Source organism: Crinia signifera, chromosome 4 (assembly GCF_055691185.1).
Source record: "Crinia signifera chromosome 4, ASM5569118v1, whole genome shotgun sequence".
In the NCBI taxonomy this organism is placed as follows: Eukaryota; Metazoa; Chordata; class Amphibia; order Anura; family Myobatrachidae; genus Crinia; species Crinia signifera.
In genome coordinates, this window is record NC_139220.1 from 168,971,179 (window position 1) to 168,979,541 (window position 8,363).

At 42.4% G+C, this 8,363-nt stretch overlaps 1 protein-coding gene across 1 annotated transcript in view; it reads right to left on the reverse strand.

The window, feature by feature from the left end:
* SLC2A13 (solute carrier family 2 member 13) overlaps positions 1 to 8,363 on the reverse strand; it is a 216,138-nt gene that overhangs the window by 70,626 nt on the left and 137,149 nt on the right. The window lies entirely within an intron of this gene.

The window sequence follows — 8,363 nt, forward strand, 5'->3', positions numbered from 1 at the left end:
TTATACAATATTGTGATCACCATGGATAACCACATTTTTCAGGATTGAGAATCCATTTAAATAATCACAGCATTTAAGTTAAAGAATTTCAACAATCTAAGGAGCATATATAATAACGGAAGTGGATGAAAGGTCTACAGTGTCTATTTTAGACAGTCAATAGCTTGACACAGACAAAATGTCCACATGCACTAGGTTGACACTGACAAAAAGGTTGTCAAGTAAAAAGGTCAACATGTCTTTCATATTTAAATAAATAAATAAAATAAAGAGTGGACATTTTCATACTTTACCATCCTCATGGACTACAAAGGTATGGTAAAGTGTGCTGCCCAAAGCATGGTGAGCTAGACGAGCCATGCAGTGGTACACACTACAGAAACTGGTAGTCCATGTCAACAGACACCAAAAACGTGAAAAAAATCACGGCATCCATTTAATGCATCAACCTTTTCCATGGTGACCTGTTGACCTACTGCATCTCAACCTTTCGTCTTTTTCAACCCTTGACTGTCTACATAGATACTGTAGACCAATGGTCGCCAACCCATCGCTCGCGAGCTACCGGCAGCGAATCGGGGGGCTCGACCACTCCGGCGCCCACCGCCCGACCCTCCATTATATGGTGCCGCTTCCCTGCTCTGAGCATTGCGCGTCTCTCCTACCCCTCACTGTGCATCCCTGTGACTGGGCCGCCCATCTGCCAATCAGAGCTAGTGGGCTGGCAGCCAATCAGGAGCCGGCCCATGAGTTTTGATCGGCGGACGGCCCAGTCACAAGGAAGTGAAGGGAAGGAGAGACGCACTGTGTGCTGGGCTCTCCTTCCCTGAGAAGGGAAGCTGCGGTGGTGATGACACACTGGACAGCGATACACGCACCTCAGGGGACACAAGATTGTCCTCTCCCAATGGTGAGTGTGCGGCTGCTGGGAAACTGGCACGGTGGGGAAGTACCTGGCACTGTGGGGCATACTTGTTCCTGGCACTGTGAGGCAAACTTGTTCCTGGCACTGTGAGGCAAACTTGTTCCTGGCACTGTGAGGCAAACTTGTTCCTGGCACTGTGGAGCATACTTGTTCCTGGCACTGTGGGGCAAACTTGTTCCTGGCACTGTGGGGCATACTTGTTGCTGGCACTGTGGGGCATACTTGTTCCTGGCACTGTGGGGCATACTTGTTCCTGGTACTGTGGGGCATACTTGTTCCTGGCACTGTGGGGGCATTGCTGGCACGGTGGGGCATACCCGTTTCTGGCACTGTGGGGCATACCTGTTTCTGGCACTGTGGGGGCATACCCAGCACCATGGGGTCATACCTGGAACCGCAGGGGTATATCGGTTTCTCGCACTGTGGGGGCATACCTGGCACTGTGTGGCATACTTGTTCCTGGCACTGTGGGGGCATTGCTGGCACGGTGGGGCATACCCGTTTCTGGCACTGTGGGGACATACCTGGCACTGTGGGGCATACCTGTTTCTGGCACTGTGGGGACATACCCAGCACCATGGGGTCATACCTGGAACCGCAGGGGTATATCTGTTTCTCGCACTGTGGTGGCATATCTGGCACTGTGGGAGCATATCTGTATCTGGCACTATTTGGGTATATGCATATCTGGCACTGCACTATTGGGGGAATATGTGTATCACACCCCCATTTTCATTGGACGCACCCCATGTAACATGTGGCTACACCCATTTTTTGGCGCTCGCCTATGGCACGCGCACACAGTACGGTATGTTGCATAATGTGTAAAGGGCATTATTTGGTTATTAGGCAGATATTTTTTTTTAATTTTAATAGCTCTTCGGGTGGTTTATTTTCCCGTGAGTAGCTCACACCCCAAAAAAATAATAGAAAACTCCTGGTTTTGCATTATTATTATTATTCTTTTTTTAAACTCCCTTGGCCAAAACAAATGTTTAGCAAATAAATGTATAATTCAACAAAAATTTTACAATTTTACACAATTACATCACAAAACATTTTACATGAAATGAACTCCCTAAAGCAAGGGGCATTCCATCTATAAAAAATAGTTTGTCTTATGTTATTGCATTTTGGAGAAAAAGAATGTCCTATCAGAAACAAAGTAAATGTGTGAGGTAAAACAAAATACAAAAAGCATTACCCACTTTTAATCCACATGTACTGTAGGTTATGAACATTCTAACATATATGAAAATTTAAAATCAGTGACACCATAAGATGTGTGTTTGATATGTGGCTCAGGATAAATGCTCATTTATCTGCATCACTGCTCCAAACATCTGTTACAGTAAAGCCCCGTACACACGGGGGAGATATATTGCTCAGTAATATATTGCTAGCAATATATTGCTCTGTGTCTCCTATTCATCAGCGACCAGAGATGGTCCCTGATGAAAAAGAAACTGCCGGGAGGAGCCCGGCAGTGGAAATCAGCTGGTCGCAGGAGCATGTTCCTGCGACCAGCGATCACTACAGGGGTAAAAACGGGAGTGAGCACCCGGCGATATATCGCCGGTGCACACTCCCATCGCGGGCAATATGGTCGCTCAGCGACCATATTGCCCGCGATATTACACAAAATCGTCCCCGTGTGTACGCACCTCAACTCTAACATCAATGCAGCAGTCCCTTATATTTACTGCATTATAGCATACTCACATAATAAGTGGCATACTTGATCAAGTGCCTTTGCAGCCTGTACTATACACAAACTACTAGAACTTTTAAGAAATATATGGCTTCAAACCAGTCTCATATACTGTTCGTTTCTTAACAGGGTTGGGTGGATATATAGATATAGATATATAATCAATACTGCCCAATCAGTACAAAGTAACTTCCTTACCAAACGCAATGGATGCTATCGTTGCTTAAATTGCGCAGTATGTAGAGCACTCAATACGGGCAGTGACTTTCCCCACCCACAGACAGGCAAGAGAATCCCCATCAAACATGTGGTAACATGTACCACCAAGTTTATCATCTATCTCATTACCTGCCCGTGCGGAATGGGGTACGTGGGTAAAACCACGCGCACCCTACGGGAGAGAATTGCTGGACACAAATCTGTCATCCGTGCCGCCCAAGCCAGTGGCAATAGCGACCAACCAGTCGCACGGCATTATGCCACCAAGGGCACAGCTTAGATACACCATCATCGACCATGAGCCACCACGACTTCGGGGTGGCGACCGTCCACTGAGACTACTCCAGAGAGAAGCTCGGTGGATTAATCGACTTGATACCTTGTCACCCAAAGGACTCAACGAGTCAGCAGGACTCCATTGCTTCCTCTAACCATCGCTGCCTTACACCTCTCTGTCCTGCGCAGCTGCACAGCATAGTTGGGTTGCGTTGACACATCGTGTCGACCTTTCACGTCCCGTACTACTACATTTGTTATACACCAGTGACCTTGTTGCCACACTGCTGAACTGCTCACTTCTATCTTATTTCATTTTTCATTTTTAGGATGATACCATCACACATCAGACTTGGGTTGACACAATGTGTTGACTTTGCCGGTCTCCGGCACATTGCGCTCCGTACGCATTTGATTTTCATCGGAGTTGTCTGCTCACATGAGTACTATGTAACATGATTTATTATGTGATATCCAGTTGTACTTTGAAGTTGATTTCTGATATAGATGCCGATGATATCTTACAATTGGTGCCTCTACATGGCACGATTTACTCTCTTTTTTTATATGGATTATTGCGTTTCTTTTTAACCCCGCTCTCTTGACTACACTGTTTTGTCTACTACACTTTCACTCTCAGCACTTTATGTTTACGTATTATGTATATACATTGTATCACACTGTATTTTTTCTATGTACCATATTGTGACACTTAGTTACCCCAACAACCGGGGACGGGATGATGATGTCATTATTGGACGCATCACTCGGACGGGGACGGGACGGGTACCCTCACGTGGTTTTGGCTATAGCATAAAGGTATGTTCTTGTAACCTGTATGTTATCCTGATGACGATGGTAATAAACATCGAAAACGTTTGATCACAATTCTCTGCATCATTACTCGTTTGTATGAGACTCCGGGTGCCGCCTACGAACTGTACTATTTGGTGGGACCCCAAATCCCTCTCTGGAAGGGCACCGGGGCAAGTTATGTTGAACTAGTGGGAGTGCTGCTCATCAACCCTCATATATATATATATATATATATATATATATATATATATATATATATATATATATATATATATATATGAGAAAGGGGGGGTTTGTGACCCTATCCTGCGCTTATTGAGTGAGCAGCACAACTCTAGAGGCTCCGCCGCTAATGGGAGTCTAATGTAAGGGATGAAGAGAAAAGGTGTAGAGGTGCGCTCAAAGGTAGTTTCACCAATCCACAATTGGGAAAATATAAAACATTTATTACGAACAGTAATACAATTAAAAAACTTTCATAAAAAGCTTCTCATTTGGAATACATTATACAGTTTCATGGTGTGTCATTGTCATCCAATATCGTTTTGATCATAGGTGTTTGAGAGATCACGCAGAACCCTACGCGTTTCGTCCACTAGGGACTTCTTCAGGGGTAATACACCAGGATCTAAAAAGGGGGGGTGGTGAAACATTGCCGTAAAGAAATGGAATTTTACCGAAAAAACTGGTTAAGAAGGATGTTTCTATCAGCAAATGGAGGACCGGAGGAAGAGACAATAAAAGGAGAGAGCAAGAGGAGAGACATGTGGGCAGTTCCTCCCAGGGAACTGCAGAGAAAGTTTCAGGAAAAAAGTTTTTAAATCAGGATTTCCCAAAATCACCTCAGTGAGTAACAGCGATAAATGATAAACATACCTATGGAAATTATGTACCTTGGTTCGATACACACGAAATTATATAGGGTGGCTCTTTTGAGAGTTATTAAGGGGAATGTGGTCACTGTAGTTAATCCGGTGACCTTGTAATGATCCCCTAAGTAGTAGGTATAATGGAATCTGTAAATTGATACAGTGCGCAAAAATGAATACATACATCTTAATTTCCGATGGGGCCAATTTTTAACACTTACAATAGGAGGACTTAAAACATATAATCATCCTCTATGGATATATACGTGTCTTTACACATGGCCCGATGGTCAAAGCAGGGTACAGTTGGAAAATGTACAAAAACCACCAGTATGGTACAACGTATGTGTGATTGATATTACAGGTACTTAGATTAAAAATAGAAATAGAATGGAGGAGAAAATGTACATACCGAATCAAGAAGCACAAAAAAACTCCTCTCCGACAGAATAACCAACTGCACAGTCAATTCTAAATATTGATAAACAGCAATCGGTTACAAATTCATACATAGGAAAAAACTTCTTCTACTCAAGCTAACCGCAGTGTGTCAGCCTAGAAAAAATGGCTATAGGCTTTGAAAGTCCACACATGGGTATGGAGGTACATAAAAAATATCCATATAGTTTAGCTGGTTCTCCATAGTGGGTTACAATATAAACCTTATGTAAAGCTGGTAAATTACATTGGTTGCCTCCAAGATTAACTGGGGCAATAGTATATATATGTAGCTCTTGATTTTACTCATAATCAATGTAAGCTTTTTAAAATACCAGTACATGTGAATAGTACATAGTTTAACATTTAATAAAAACAGCAAAGACATTCACTGAACATTAAAGAGCAAAAACATACAGTGATCAGAGATATACAAGACCAATTGGGAGCAACCTACCTGAAACTGCAAGCCTCAGTCTTACACAGCGTGTGGAGAGATAATTACCCTCTGTGGAGTGAGGCTTAATATACCCCTCTTAAGATGACCTCATTTCCGGTTTTTCAATTACTAACAGACACAGTAAACGGACTTATTAAGAGGTGTAGGGATAGGGGTACAGCTACTTATAACTCCAACAGGGCAAACCCCAGTCCTCCGGAATACTATGGGTGTTCATAATCATTACAATAGGATACCGCATATCCAGGAACGCTCTGCGTTCCATTTTGCGTGTCAGCCCTCTGTTTGAGTGGCTTGATCACGTAAAGGGAAATCCTCCGATAGGCGGCTGTACGTGAGCAGGAGGGGGTGGGCGTTAAGCCCGCTTATTGTTGCTAGGTTGCGTAGCAACCCTACGCGTTCTGTGTTAACCACGTAGATGAGCTGCTGGACGTGACCTAAAGCTATCGAGCGCGCGCCTCATTCCACACATACAACGTGTGTATGGGCGCCGCAGCTGTATGGCAGATCAGACCCACCAATATAGATGAAGTCTAACTAATCACGTGTTGCGTGTCAGTTTGCGCTCCATAGTAACCATAGTAACCTGTAGTATACGGAAATGGGGACAGTGTGAATGTCAGTCTATGTAACTTAATAAAGGGATGTGATGCTCCCTAAAATAGCAGGTGAAGGGCGATTACAAGTATCGCTCAATATTCTAATACTGAGGCAAGTGTATCTCCATATTCTAATTATGAGACAATGTGAACACTTCCAGTGTAGGGGAAGTGCAAGTGTAACTATGTTTCTAGTAATTGGCTAACAATCAAGTTGTCCTATTGACGTGTAATAAATGTGATGGGGAAAATCCCTATATGGTGAAAATTAGTTAATTTTAATTATTAAAATAGGTCTGTGGCATATAAGATATATAAGTGAACAAATAGTCCACATAACTGATATATGAATACTTTATTTATTCAACCTTTAGCTAAAAAAAGGTATTTTAGAGCCATAATACATTATTATAAAGATTATAAATGTGCAATAATCCAGGTGTTCATTAGGTGAGAACTCCCATTCATTCAATATGTGGGGAAAACCCCTAAGGAAAATAATATGAAATATCAAAGATAAAATATAAGGGACGTATCTAAACAAATAAGGGAGAAAGGGTCAAATGATAACACTTCTATACCGATGTGGTATCCCGTGTGTAGGGCAGGGGAAGGTGGGGGTCGGGAACCTTCTCAATTTATAAGGGTCCTAGTGTCGGTATGGTTTAATGAATACAAAGAAAATGGAGGGACGAGCATGGCTTGTAACCCATTACCGCAATGGAGCTGTCCTTCGAGCTTATTGGAGTTATCTTCAGAAAGTGGTCAAGGATATTAGGAATGTGAAAAAAAAAAAAAAAAAAACTCTATTTCCTAAAAAATAGGGGGTAGGAAAAAGGTGGAGAACATTGGTTGGTTGAATCAATCAATGTTACAAACATGAGGTTTATAGCCCAATTGGTCCTGTATGTACATATTTTCAACATTTTTCATCACACTATTCAAAAATTTAAAGAAGGAGTGGGGGGTATAGGCAAAGAATGCAGGAAGAGGGAAAGTGGTATGTGACCTTATTGGTTACTCTACAAAAAAGAAACAATGTCTATGTTCTCGTTGAGACCATTGGTATTGATATTTCATATTATTTTCCTTAGGGGTTTTCCCCACATATTGAATGAATGGGAGTTCTCACCTAATGAACACCTGGATTATTGCACATTTATAATCTTTATAATAATGTATTATGGCTCTAAAATACCTTTTTTTAGCTAAAGGTTGAATAAATAAAGTATTAATATATCAGTTATGTGGACTATTTGTTCACTTATATATCTTATATGCCACAGACCTATTTTAATAATTAAAATTAACTAATTTTCACCATATAGGGATTTTCCCCATCACATTTATTACACGTCAATAGGACAACTTGATGGTTAGCCAATTACTAGAAACATAGTTACACTTGCACTTCCCCTACACTGGAAGTGTTCACATTGTCTCATAATTAGAATATGGAGATACACTTGCCTCAGTATTAGAATATTGAGCGATACTTGTAATCCCCCTTCACCTGCTATTTTAGGGAGCATCACATCCCTTTATTAAGTTACATAGACTGACATTCACACTGTCCCCATTTCCGTATACTACAGGTTACTATGGTTACTATGGAGCGCAAACTGACACGCAACACGTGATTAGTTAGACTTCATCTATATTGGTGGGTCTGATCTGCCATACAGCTGCGGCGCCCATACACACGTTGTATGTGTGGAATGAGGCGCGCGCTCGATAGCTTTAGGTCACGTCCAGCAGCTCATCTACGTGGTTAACACAGAACGCGTAGGGTTGCTACGCAACCTAGCAACAATAAGCGGGCTTAACGCCCACCCCCTCCTGCTCACGTACAGCCGCCTATCGGAGGATTTCCCTTTACGTGATCAAGCCACTCAAACAGAGGGCTGACACGCAAAATGGAACGCAGAGCGTTCCTGGATATGCGGTATCCTATTGTAATGATTATGAACACCCATAGTATTCCGGAGGACTGGGGTTTGCCCTGTTGGAGTTATAAGTAGCTGTACCCCTATCCCTACACCTCTTAATA